We start from the raw sequence: 14,657 nt of genomic DNA on the forward strand, positions 1-14,657 counted from the left end.
CCTAGGGCAGTGGTGGAGTCACCATCCCTGTAAATGTTCAAAAAAACATGGAGATGTGGCACCACATGAGTTAGTGGTGAACATGGGGGTGGTGCTGGGCTGATGGTTGGACTTGTTGATCTGAGAGGGCTTTTCCAACCTTAATGATTCCATGGCTGTAAGAAGGAAGAGGTGGGCACACAGCAGGCTCAGAGTAGGCATGATCCCACTGCCAGAGGGCAGGGTTAGATGGGATATTGGGAAGGGATTGTCCCCTGTGAGGGTGCTGAGGCCCTGGCACAGGGTGCCCACAGAAGCTGTGGCTACTCCTGGATCCCTGGCTGTGTCCAAGGCCAGGCTGGCTGGAGCTTGGAGCAACCTGGGATAGCGGAAAATGTCCCTGCCCATGGCAGGGGGGTGGAAATAGATGAGCTTTAAGGTCCCTGTCAGCCCAAACCGTGCTGGGATTCTGTGATGCACCCTTGAAGTCACAGCACAGGATCTCTCCCAATATTTCCCACTGAAAAGAGACATAGATTCCAGGACTAAACCTTCCTACCCAGGCTGATTTTAGCAGCCCCATGACACTCTGTTTTACCCCACACTCTCCCATCCCTGACATGGAGTGTGGTGAGAGGCTGCAGGAGCTGAGCTCCAGAGGGAATGAACATGGGAGCAGCTGCTGTTTGCTCCCATCTCCATCCCCTGCATGGGCACTGCCGAGGCACAGCAATCCCTCTGGGAATGGCTCCCACAGGACAGCACCTCAGGGACCTGTTCCCCCAGCTCTCCAGCAGCAGCGGGCAGCGTTTCCGCAGGCGGGGAGCAGTTCATTATCCCGGGGGCTCAGCGGAGCACGTTCCCATGGAAACAGGGAGCCTTTTCATGTCTGTTGACAGCTGTGCAGAGTTTTTCTCTCAAATGCTTGGACACAGAACAGGTGTCTCCAAGCCAGGCAGTGAGCAGATAGTGCAGAGCCGGCGCAGGCCGATAATGAGACAAGTGTTTGTCTGAGATGAAACATTTTCACCCGGAGAGGGAGCTGGGCTGGAGCAGCACAATCCCTGCTGCAGGGACACAAAAACTCTGGGAAGAGGGGACAGGCTGCTCACACACCCAGCACAGCACGCTGGGAGCAGCGATGTGGTTCCTGCTGCCTTCCCTCCACCCCACAAACACCTCCTCAGCATCCCAGCAAATCCCCATCACCACCGGGAGGGCTGGCAGGATGTTCCTTAACCTGGCTGAGCAGCAGGGCTGAGCTGTTTGCAAAGCAGCAAATCCCACCTCTTGCAGGGCTGGATTTTCAGTGAGCTGGACTGAAGGGAAAGGGTGGAATAACAAATGTGCAGCGGCCACGTCTCCCGTCACTCAGGGCAGCCACGACACAGCGGCCAAACTGGAGCCAAACACCAAATATCCACCTCCTCTGTTTTGTTTCTCCCACAGCTCAGGTTGTTCTAGGGCTTGAGCTCAACCAGGAGCACTGAATCATTCTGCACAGAAAGATTCATAATTGTTAATGTGGTGTTACATCAAAAATCATGTCCAGGACATATCCAGGTTTCCATGTCAGGTGCTCCAAGAGCGGCCCGTGCCAGGTTTAAATTGTCTGTGCAAATTGCATTGTGCTCACACATTGTGCTACAGCCTCATTACCCAATTGCCTCCTATTTTTCCCCCTCAAACACCTGCCTTGTTTGTGCAATGGATAATTGTTCACTGCAGACTTTTATCAGCCTAATTATTATTTACTATACAGCATCCAAACCCTGTCTCAACAGTGAACTGCTCATTTCCTCTCCAATGTGGCTCAACTTTTCTGAACAATATAGTTGAAAATATTTCATTTCTCAGCACATCATGTATAAATGATTTCAGATAGAAATGATTTTATATATAAATTCATTTCCAGCAATGTCACATATAAAAATGAGAAGCTGAGGAGTCAGAGATTAAAGCTCAAGCTCCTGAATACACCAAGCAGTTTTTTGCTATTCCAGGTGTCACCAGGCTGACGAACTCCGGAGCATTTATCATCCTTCAGCCCTGCCTGCACCGAGTCAAACCTCCTGTAAACTTTTGATGAGTTATCTGCAGTTCTCCCCATCAGCCCTGGATCTGCATTCCCAAGGTGAGGATGCAGCTGCTGCTACCTTCAGCTTCTTGCCCTGAATCATCAGGGCATGGACATGCACCACAGAGGATGCTTGGATAGAGATTCCCATTTCCCCACACCTTAAGAACTCCAGCCTGGCCCTGGCACCTCTGCTCTGTGCTCTGCACCACCCACACCCTGATCCTGCACAGTGCAGGGACCATCCATCCCCAAATCCACCCCAAATCCAGAGCTGCCCTGAGGATGGAGCTGTTGAAGGATGAAACAGACTCTCCATTTCATCTTTATATCCAAACAGAATGAGAAAAGCACGGAGCTGGAGTTGTTTTCTGAATGAGAGAACTGCTCGGGGTCAAGTGAAAGGTCTCATTTTAGATAAACTCTCTTTGTTTCAAAGTCCTTAGTGTGAAACTCATTCCAACTCAAAGGAAAATCAACCCCACAGCCAGGGAGCAATGTGGAATGGTCACGGTAAGAGGCCTGTGCTGCCAGGATTAAAGGTATTTTAGACATCAATACAGTTTCACATGGAAAAAATATCACTTTAATTCAAGCCTTTATTTTACATCAGCGGTTGGTACAAGGAAGGTTTCTAAGCCTCTGTCATTGCAAGCACTGAGCAAGGTGCAGAATAAATAATGTGTGGCCATAATTTTGGAGGGTGTACAAGAAAACACCCGCAGAGAGCAGCTAAAACAAAGATTTGTCCCCAGCTGCCTAAATCCAGGCAAGTGAGGTCACACCTTGAGTGCTGTGTCCAGTTCTGGGCATCTCATGACAAGAAGGACATCCAGGGGCTGGGGTGTGTCCAGGGAAGGGAACAGGACTGGGGAAGGGGCTGGAGCACAAGGAGCAGCTGAGGGAGCTGGGAAGGGGCTCAGCCTGGAGAAAAGGAGGCTCAGGGAGAACCTTGTGGCTCTGCACAGCTCCCTGACAGGAGGGGACAGCCGGGGGGGGTCGGGCTCTGCTCGCAGGGAACAGGGACAGGAGGGGAGGGAACGGCCTCAAGATGTGTCAGGGGAGGTTCAGGTGGGACATCAGGAGGAATTTCTTCAGTGTAAGGGTGGTCAGGCCTTGGAAGGGGCTGCCCGGGGAGGTTTGGAGTCCTCATCCCTGCAGGTGTCCAAGGAATGTCTGGACGTGGCACTCAGTGCTCTGGGCTGGTGACAAGGTGGGGATCACGCACAGGTTGGACTCGATGGTCTTGGAGGTATTTTCCAACCTTAATGATCCTGTGGTTTGGTGATTTTAAGTCCCTGAAGTTCCTTTTTTTTCTTTTTTTTTAATTTTTTTTTTGGCATTTCACTGGAATCTTTTTTTATCCCAGCCTGAAAAGTATTGGAAAATCACAGGCAGAGAGCACACCACAGGGATCTCCTTCATGAGGGCACCCTTGGAGCAGAGGTTGAGTGTTTCAGGTCGACACAACTTTCCTGGTCCCCAGAAGAAGTTATTTCTTGCCTGTTTTGCTTGCAGTGGGACATCAGGAGGATGCTGCGAAGTGTTGCTGCTGTCACGATGACAGAGAGGGAATGGAGTCAGTGCATGCAAAACATTGCAAAGAGAGGGCCAAAAGTGAGAAAAACAACAAAGTCATCCCTGAAAAAACAAGAATGAAAGGAAGATGAATGGTATGAGCAGTGAGGACAGGGAGAAAGAAAAGAGGGAACACCTGGAGATGGAAGATGTAAAGAGCTTCTGTAAAATTGGCTTTTCACTCTGTTTTGGGTAACGGGGCATTTGTGTGCCCTGCACTGACTGCAGCAGCCATTTCCCAGCTTTCACCCAAGGACTGGCAGGTTTTTTCCCTCCATCTCCAGCTCCCTGGTGCTCTGGAAGCCTCTTCCCCATAGCCAGGCAAACCAGAGGCAGACTTCTAACAGCTAAGCACTCCACAGTTCCTCTTCTCCATTTAGGATCTGCAGCACCCCAAAACCTCCAGGGGTCCTCAGCCCCACCAGCACTGCTCACTGGCACACCTCTGAGCAGCTCTGCATTCCCACCTGACTGCACATTCCATGCTCCTCTCCCTCTCCCTCTCCCTCTCCCTCTCCCTCTCCCTCTCCCTCTCCCTCTCCCTCTCCCTCTCCCTCTCCCTCTCCTCTTCTCTCCTCTCCCTCTTCCATCCCCACAGCCTCTCCCATGCACCTGATGGGTGTTGGGAGAAGGGGTGGGAAGCTGCTGGGTCTTCAGCACTTCCCAAAATCCCACTCCAGGATGCAGATGGGAACTGGTGCAGCTCCACACTGTGCAGCACATAAGGAATTTGCTCTGCCTGGAGAGGGATGGATTTGCTTTCTCTCTCAATTCCACTCGAGGATGGTGGGTCCCATCCCTGCCATTCCCAGCTCTCTGGTGACCAAAAGCACTCAACAAACCACAATCCCATTCTCTTGGAATGAGATACAGAGCTCTGAACCTTTTCCAAAGGAGACTTACAAAATATCTGTGGTTCATGGGATGAATTCCCTTCTGCTTATTATTCAGCTCAGCTATGGTTAAACCAATTTAGGCTACACAACATAAGAGTTATTAAAAAAGATCTGTGCCTGTCAACTTTTCATTACATTACTGCTCAACATTCACCTTGTACAAAATAAAAATTAAAAAAAATAAGGAGAGGGGATAAAAACACCCAAAAACGGAGGAGACTTTAAAATTAAACTATGTAAGTGTAAACCAGGCACGGAAGAGGAAGAAATTAAAACACTATCACTGGAATACAGCTTGCACCTTTCCCCTCTCAAGCCCCTGCCAGCCCTGGGAGCCCAAGGGCATCCAAGAGCAATCCAAGGAACCAGAGCCCTGCTGTGTTGGTGTGTTTGCCTCTCACGCAGACCTCGCTGCTGAGGCACTTTGTGCCCTCCTGGAGGGGTCACATCCTCAGGGAGAGGCTGCACTGGGCACATCTGGTGCCCTCCACACCCCCAACACCGACCGGCTGCTCTTCCCTGCCCCAGGAGGAGCTTCCCTCCTCCTCTCCTCATCCCAGGCAGCAGAGGAGGAGGGAAGCGCTGCCCTTCTGTGCCCCAAAGGGATCGTTTTCCTCCCGAAGGCAGCGAGCACAGCAGCCAAATTGCTGCTCTTTATGTCTCACCTGATGTTTATTGTCTGCAGAGCATCACACACAGCTGCCCCTCTCCAGCTGCTGGACAGGGCTCTGCGTTCCTGCTGGAATTGTCCATCCACCTGCACAGACAACTGGCTGCAGCTTCCTCTGGAGGGGCTGCTCCAAGCCCTGCTCTCTGGGACCAGGGACAGGACCCAGGGAATGGCTGGAGCAGTTTAGGTTGGATATCATGAAAAGGTATCTGAAAAGACACTGAACAGGCTCCCCAGGGAATGGGCACGGCCCCGAGGCTGCCAGAGCTGCAGGAGTGCTTGGATTACGCTCCCAGGGACGCCTAGGCTGGGGTTCTTGGGTGTCTGTGCAGGGCGAGGAGTTGGACTGGATTATCCTGTGGGTCTGATCCAGCTCAAGATATTCCATGAGCATGTGATGAGTCAGGAAAGACCAAGCCAGGGGATGGGAGGAAGGGGAGTTCACACGGAGGTGCCTCTCATGCACTGAAGCTCAAGAGAAGGAAGACTTGGAGTGCACCCAGAGCTCTTCCCAAGCCTGCTCAGTCTCTCCAGGGAGCTCATCCTTACAGTCCCGGGAGCAGCAGGAGTGCCAACAATCCCATCTTCTCACCCAGGAAACAAAGCAGAAGGTAGCAAGTGGTTCTCCAGGACAGAAGGACAAAGCACAGAGCCCTGAGCACTGCACTGCCCTTCCCTTCTCCTGGCCAGAAGCCACAGGGCTGTGCAAGCAGAGCCTTGCCCTGTGCTGCTCGAGGGTTGTTTATCCGCATTGGATGCCAGATGAAACCCAAGTTTAGCCCTCCAAACACCCTAGTTTGCAGGAAAAGGGACTCAGTTTGCTCCCTGTCCCCTCAGAAGGTAAATGAAGGAGGTGAGAACGGCATATTTTGGTTATTGGCTGTTCCACTCCACAACTGGATGAGAGCAGGAGGCGCCTGCTCCGAGCAAACACAGGGCTGTGAACACGCCACAGGATAATCCCTGCAGGGAATTACAGCTTTGCAGGGCAGGGGGGGAAATCCAAACCTCCTGGTGATGAGAAAGGAGACAGAGCAGGGAAATAAAGATGGAGAACTCCGAGCTTGCCATCAAATCAGATCACTCAGCTGGGCAGAACAATTCCAAGCAGCCCAAGAGCTAGTTCTTCACGGTGATTGTTTCACCAAAGACCGAGACCAGAGCTTGCTTTAAACAACCCAAAAAGGTTTTCAGTTATTTGATAATGAAGCCACTTATCTGGTGGAGCCTTCCCCCCACTCCCTGAGCTGTGTTCAGGCAGCAGGTTTTTGTTGGCACTGCCTCTTACAGGTGCTCACGGGTTTAAGGAGAGATAAAGCAAAAATAAAGCCTTTGTTTGCAATGAAATTGGCCATCAGAGACCTGATCCTCCAACCCTACTGCCTGCAAGCAAGCAGCTTTTCCTCTCTTAGCAATTCCTGCCCGAGAAGCACTTTGTAAGTGGAAGGGCGTGGGGCTGGGAGCCAGGATTGTGCTTTTCCCACCGGGGATGGAGCACAGGACTGGCCTGAAGGCAGCAAACATCCCAGAGGTGACATCGGGAAAGGCGCTGTGTGCTGCTGTGAATCCAGGGCTGCATTCCAAGCGTGCATGCAGGATTTGGGATGAGGCACCTGTCCCTCTGCAGGAATCCTGTGCCCTCATCTGCAGGGCTAAAGCTCCAGCAGAGCTCGGAGGACAGAAACACTCCTGGAGGGAGGGGACAGTGGGAATTCTGCTAAGATGAGCCGGATTCCACAAGGATGTGAGCATTCCATGGTATCCTGAGTGTGAAATATATCCCAGGAGACATTCACAGGAGCTCATCCCGGGCTTGGGGGTCCCGTGAGCCTCAGCCTCAAAGGGATGAAGGGTCAGCAGGAGTCTGAGGTGCCACAGGAGCACCGTAACTTTTCTCTGGTGGGTTTTTGAGCAACTTCCTCTGACCATGATTTGGGTCTTTAGCCTGTCCCTGGGAGAGTATAATCACTGCTGGTTTGTAATCAGGAAGGGTCAGGAAAGGTTTCTGTTTCTCCTCTGGAACAGAGAACGGGGGGTGATCACTCCCCAGGAGAGGAACAAATCCCTGGAGCAGGATCTGCTCCCTGAGCACTCCCTGCTGCCAGCACCCAGGGCATGAAAATCTGTGACTGCAGCATCCCCATCCGCAGTAGTCTGTTCCTAAGGGCCTACCCAAAAACCAGAGGGACAATTTCTGTGGAGAATTAGCCCGGTGCTAGAGCAGAAACAGCAATTCCTCAAGCACCAAAAGCACCTAAAGACTTAAATGCTGCAAGCAATTGCCAGGAAGCACATTTAATTGGAATAATACTCCCACTGAGCAGATAACAGGATAAACTTCACAAAATAGGATAATGAATGAGGAAGATTTACAGCCAATATTTTGGTCGGGTGTTTTGTTGCATTTCTACACAGTCTGTGTGCTCACAAATGTTAATTTTCTCTTATTCTGTGTGCTCACAACTGTTGATTCCCTTTGGAGAGCAGATCCCAGAGTCTTCCATAGCATCTGATTAGCAGGGAAAGGGCTGTTAATGTTTGTGGTTCAATTCTGAGCTGGAAAAGACCTGTCCCATTAATGGGAAGCCCTCAGGGAAAGATAAATGAAGATATTTATAGTCTGGAGAGTTCCTGCCTAAAGAACCAAGCTGAAGCTACATCCCAAAATCCATCAGGTTTTCCTCCAAGAGGCAGAACTGGCCTTAGTGAGGATGGAACCAGCCAGAGGTAGGAACAACCTCTCTCAGATTCATCAGATGATCTTCTTTTAAAATATTGAAAACCTGGATTTTAGAGCAAACCCCACATGATTTCTGGAATACTGCTGTAACCTGCAGCACTCGTCCAGGAATTGTTTCACTTACATCACTTGCACATGAGGGTTTTGAATCCCAAACCCCAAATCCAAAAGCAAAATCAAGAGGTTTCCCCAGTGACACAATGAGGATTCCTATGAAAGAAAGGAGAAACTTTCCCATCTGCAGCTCCTCACTCATATCCAGTTCTCTTGTATTTTCCAGTTTTAGCTGCTGAACTTCAGCTTCCCAACTATATCATATATGTATATTATATATCAAATGTCCCAGTATCCCTCAGAGTAGGGAATGGCTACCATTCCCTGTCCACAGGCAGGAAAATAAAGGATAAATCCACCGCCTCGTGGAGGTTCTGGAGCTCACCACGAACACAACTGCTTCAATCCATCATTTGTCTCAACTTGCCATGGAATTGCTGCCCTCAACAGTGCCATAAGGCCACCTCAGCTGACATCAACCCAAGCACCTGGGAAGCTTCAGCTGCCTCCTGCTCTAAGGCTTCCATGGGAGGGATCACTTCCAGCCCCACAAAATTCCAAACTTTTAGTGCTGGAGCTGACAGGGCTTCCCCAAGGCTCTCCCAGCAAGAAGCATGAATTCAGTAGAGGGAATGAATTCCATGCAAGCACGTATCTATTCCTAAGGAATTGGCACCGAGCACCAAAAGCAACAGGTGTGGAAAAGAAACTGGGAAAATTGCTATGTAGGAATTGCTGGAGGGTCAACTGGGTGGGAAGCATTTCCTGATCCTTTCATTCAAGGGGAACATTTGTGCACCTGAGTTCTGGCTGCCTTAATCCCTGGTTTGGTTTCCATCAGCTCTTGGACATTTTTCTGGCTTTAGCATTAAAGTTTTCTGGCACTACCATAAATCCCAGGAATTGTGAGGAATCTGTAAGTGCATGTACAGGAGCCACGTGGGATAGTGGAAGGGAGTGGAATGGAGTAGATTTAAGATCCATTCCAACCCAAACCATTGCATGATTCTGTGATTCCAGGACCATCAGAAGAAGCATACAAACAATCCCATTAAACCTGGAATGGTGCAAACCACGTAAAACTTTCCCCTTTCCTCTGTCCCCCCTCTCCTGTTCAGAATCCAGATGGGTCCTTCATACTCTGTACTTTCTGCTTCCTGCAATTCCAAGTACCCGGAGAAGGCTCCAGAAGCACTCGCTATATTTTATCTCCAATGACCAATAATAACCAAGGTCAAAATCAAGCAGCTGACCCAGATCCAACCTCCCTTGTATCTCCCTGCCTCATTGCCTCCCCATTTCTCTCTAATCTCAGCTGGAAATAGATCTTTTCCTGCCTTGGCCACAGCTGTTAATTTGTGTGTGTGTGTGTTGTTATTTATTATTTAGCACAGCAAAGCACCTCATGAAGCAGCTCTCATGAAAGGCACTACATAAAAGGAAGCTGCTTCTGAATATTTTAGGAAGCCAATGTTCTGCTATTGATATTCTAATTCCATTTGTTTGAGAATCAAGTCAGGCCCCAACAGGTTATTCAACAAATTAATAAATGTTGCGGCTTTTGTCTTCCGGAGGGTTTGTAGCTCCTGGGATTTGCACTTTCATGTTTTTCCTCGGGTAAAGTCTGCTGTGTTTGTTTGTTCAAGAGAGGAGCCCTTATATTCTCCTGTGATCCCCTGACTCCAACAGCTGGGGCTTGTAAAGCAAACAAACATTGCAGGATACTGAGGGAAAATGGAAAACCAGGGATTGGCTGCTCTGCATCTCCCTGTGGTCAGTGGGATTTCCCACCCTTCTTCTGATGTTCCTGGGATCATTGACAGAGTCATGGAATGGTTTGGGTTGGAAGGGATCTTAAACCTCCTCCAGTCCCACCCCTGCCATGGGCAGGGACACTTTCTACTGTCCCAGCTTGCTCCAAGCCCCAGTGTCCAACCTGGCCTTGGACACTTCCAGGGATCCAGGGGCAGCCACAGCTGCTCTGAGCCAGAAGCCTGCCTGGCCTCACAAGGAAGGATTTCTTCCCAACATCCCATCTAAGCCTGCCCTCTGGCAGTGGGAAGCCATTCCCTGTCATTCCATGCTCCCATCACTCCACTCATGTTCCAACTTGGGTCCTTGTAGAAGTTTCACGTCCCTTGACGTCTTGGGAAGAATGTTAGAGCTGGACCCACGTGCTCCAGACACCTCTGTGGTAAGTGGGAACCAGGAGATTCCTGCTAGGCAGACAACATCCCTGGGACAGCTCATGCCTGCTGTCCTTGGGCACAGGTTATTCCGGAGGAGGATGACCAGAATTAGGCTGTGGATTTGAACCTTGGCCATGCTGCCTCAGCTCTCCCAGACAATCCTCCCAGAGCTTCCAAGCTCCTCACTTCCCAGGCCTCCTCCTTGGTGGGAGCTAATGCTCCAGGAATTCTCTACACTTGCTTCTGGGACATTCCGTATTTTAGGAAGCAAGCTGGGAGCTGTCTCTGTGGAAATGAGGCGCTGAAAACAAAGAGGGGCCAGTTCTGTGCAACAAAACCTCAGAAAAGCACCAGGACACATTGCTGATTTCTCCAGCATTCCTGCCTCAACCAGAGGGATTTTTCCCAACAAAGGACATGAGATACTGTTTTCAATTAACAGGAGTTCCCCAGCCTCTTTGTGACCTAAAATTTCCCCTGAATGAAAGCACAAAACCTATTTGTTTAACCTGGATGCTTCAGCCTCCTCAGTAGTGAAATAAATGCTGCCTCTTCCTTAGTCTGAGCCTTATTCAGACTTTCATCTTGTGCACAAAAAGGAGGGGAGGGAAAGTGGGAAATATTCTTCAGGGAATTAACAAAAAAACCCTCCATAGTAAGTAAAAAATATCTGTATATCTTAAACATCAGTGTGCAGCTATGTAAAAAGCTGTGCCCTCTCTTATCTTTTTCCTAGGAAACAGTTCGTGGATACCCAGTCCTTAACTGCCCAGCCACAGCATCCATCTTAACAGGAATGCTGAGTTAACCTGGAGAAAAGCAGGAATTAGATCCAGCAAATACACTTTTTCCCAACAAAGACAAAGCCATTTCAGTACCAAATGGGCAGAAAAGCCACAGAAGTGGTTGCAGTGCAGATCTGCTTTTCCCACTGGAGAACCCAAACAGCAACAGAGCATCGGTGGGAGCGGTGTCAACTCCGAGGATAATCCAGGAATAATGTCCCCTCACAGGAGATAATGCCAGGAATAATGTCCTCTCACAGGAGATAATGCCAGGAATAATGTCCCCTCGGCTGTACATAAGGAACTTGCAGCTCCACACAGGGACTCGGGGGCCACCAGAAAGCACAAGTGTTAAAGTGGAGCTTTCAGCTCCTCAAATTACTGCCTTAATTTATGTGCAGTAAAGTGCACCAGGCAACGTGTTCCACACTTAGATTTTAAAAGGATTTTTCCCACTTTGCCTCTTGTCCTCTCCTTTAACCTCCCAGTGAATTCCCATTGGCTGCTGCTACCACGCAAAGCCTGAAATTTTAATTCCCTTCCACTTCTCCACAGCCCTGTTTTTCTGTGGGTGCAGATATTGTGAAATTAGTAAGAAATGGGGAAAATCACATTGGACAAATTTCACCTTGAGGGTTTTTATCTCCCCACCCATCACAGGAGTAATGGAGCAGACGACAGGAAGATTTTAATGCTGATTTAACATCTATCTATTTATGCTGCTGCATATATGTATTTATTTGTGTTTCTCCCTGAGCTCAGTACGTCCACAGCATCCAAGAAATAGAGCTGATTAATAGAGCTCCTTCCTCTAAATGCAGAAAGTAAATTCAGCCTAAATGATAATCAGTGAGTTTGATTTTATTCTTCCCTCCAGTATCAAGTTGGAGGGAGTGTTTTGGATAGAGGAATACTGATGGAGCCATCCTTCCACAGTCCATACTTTTACTTTAATTTACTTTACTTCAATTGCAATTCCTTTCCATAAAAAAGGCTGCTGGTAATGTTGGTCAGCGGGTTAAATATTTATAACCTCTATAAAAATATATGCTAATCTGAAAGTAGTAAACTAAGCTTAGGACATGGCTTGGGGCAAATTTAAACAAAGTCATCAAAGCAAAAGCTGTGTTTTATAACAAAGCCATAGGCAGATCCCAACAGGTATAACTGATTTTCTTTGTGTTAAGGACAAGCAGGGCACTGTTTGCATACCAAGGACTGCCTGGAGCAGGGAATGAATCCACCCCTGAGCCTGTGCTGCAGCTCTTTCCTAGAATCCCAGGATGGTTTGGGATGGAAGTACCTGAAACTTCCTCCAGGCCCACCCTCCCCCTGCCAGGCGGGCAGGGACACCTTCCACTATCCCAGGTTGCTCCAAGCCCTGTCCAACCTGGCCTTGGACACTCCCAGGGATCCAGGGGCAGCCACAGCTTCCTTGGGCAACCTATGCCAGGGTCTCACCTCCCTCACAGGGAAGAATTAATTCCCGATATCCCATCTAACCCTGCTTTCAATCAGTTTGAAGCCATTCCCCCTTGTGCTTGCACTCCATCCCTTGTCCACAGTCTCTCTCCATGTTTCCTGTAGCTCCTTCAGGCACTGGAAGGCCACAGTGAGGTCACCCTAAAGCTTCTCTTCTCCAGGCTGAACAATCCCAGCTCTCCCAGCCTTTCCTCCCAGCAGAGCTGCTCCATCCTCTGCTCATCCTGGTGCCTCCTCTGGACTCTCTCCAGCAGCTCCAGGCCCTTCCTGTGCTGGGCCCCAGGGCTGGGGCAGCTCTGCAGGTGGGGTCTCACCTGAGTGGGGCAGAGGGGCAGAATCCCAATCCCTCTCCTGCTGCCCAGGCTGGGGGATCAGCCCAGCACAGGGGGGTCCTGGGATGGGGGTAATGACACTTTGGGTAGGGGAAGGAGTGAGGGAAGGAAGATGTGTACTTACCTTGTCTAGAGAAAGGATCTATTGGAGATAAGAGACCCCAGGACTCTGTGCTGGAAGAACCTGGAGACCCAAAAAAGCTGAGCCTTGTCCCCACTCTGTGACAGGAAAGGGCATTGGAGCAGTCAGGGCAGCAGTGGAAGAAGTGGAAGGGTCAAACACAGAGGGATTAAACCCCTCTGGATCAAAACCAAAGGATCAAACATAGAGGGATTAAAGACCTTCCTCAGCCAACCACTGTGGGAAGCCCCAACCTGCAGCACATCAACTGCAAGGCCATCCCAGGAATTTTTGGGGACTTTTGAGCCAATAGAAAGGGATCCTCCCCCAAGGAGGAGCTTTTGGCCCATGTGCACATTGTGGGGCTCTGCATGCAGTGGTGGAGAGATTTGTCCATCACTGTGCCCAGGAAACCCACACCCACAGTTGGAGCTCTGGGCTCCCCTTCCTTGATATTCAGGGCTGCCTGAGGAGACAATATCCTCAGTCCTGCCCAGGATGAGAGGTTCCTGGATGCCCTTCCTCTCCCTGCTCCCATGGAAGCTGGCAGGCAGTCCCTGTGCCCTGCCACATTACCATCCCGCCAGTGACAGTCTGAAATGTCCCTTGTACGGGCACTGTTGTGTTTGCTTTGCTGCCTGCTGCTGTTGAGGTAACAGATGTTTTCATTGAGCTGTTCACAATAACCCCTGGGCCTTTCCCCTGAGTGGTTCCACTTAATTTAAAATGCAGCAATGTGGATGAGGAGGTTGGATTTTGCCTTCCAATGCACATTAACTTGCATTTGTCAACATTTAATTTCATCTGCCACTGCCTTGCCGGCTCACCTGCGTGGATAAAGCCATTCCCAGCTTTTCACAGCTTGAACTACACAACTAAATAAATTTCAATAAATAACTGTGGGAAACTACTATTTATTCCATCTTTTCCTCCCCTCTAATTCTAGATTATATTTTTAAAAGCCTGACCCAAGCTTCCAGATTCTCTCCTCTTCTACAGCCACACTGAAAATTGGTTGTTCTTTTTTTGTTTGACTCACGGCTGCTTCCTAACCCGTGCCAGTAATTCTTTTATTTAAGGCTGCCCTCTCTTTCCACTGCCTCCTTCTCTACTGGGATCTTATCTTTAGATCCCTCTGAAGTCTCTTCCCATGGATATTCCCTGCGTACTGTTTTCAGCAAAAACTGTCAAGAGGCAATTAGCAGAGGCCTCTGCCTCCTGCCTATTCCCAGATTAAATTCTCTCACCAAATTCCACTTCCAGTCCCTTATACAATCACTTGGTAGGAGCTCTTTTTCCTCTTTATTCAGTGGGAAAGAAAGGATTCAGAGTGCAAAAGCAGCTCCAGACACAGCATTTCCCTTGCCCTCACTTCTGAGGCTTCCAGAAAACCCACAAAGGGAACAGCTGCTGTGTCCAGTTCTGAGCCCCTCAATTTGGGAAGGACATTGAGAGGCTGGAGTGTGTCCAGGGAAAGGGAATGGAACTGAGGATGGGTCTGGAGCACCAGGAGCAGCTGAGGGAGCTGGGAAGGGGCTCAGCCTGGAGAAAAGGAGGCTCAGGGAGAACCTTGTGGCTCTGCACAGCTCCCTGACAGGAGGGGACAGCCGGGGGGGTCGGGCTCTGCTCGCAGGGAACAGGGACAGGAGGAGAGGGAACAGCCCTAAATTGTGCCAGGGAAAGCTCAAGCTGGACATCAGGAGGAATTTCTTCACTGTAAGGGTGGTCAGGCCTTGGAAGGGGCTGCTCGGGGA

Source organism: Cinclus cinclus, chromosome 10, assembly GCF_963662255.1.
Source record: "Cinclus cinclus chromosome 10, bCinCin1.1, whole genome shotgun sequence".
In the NCBI taxonomy this organism is placed as follows: Eukaryota; Metazoa; Chordata; class Aves; order Passeriformes; family Cinclidae; genus Cinclus; species Cinclus cinclus.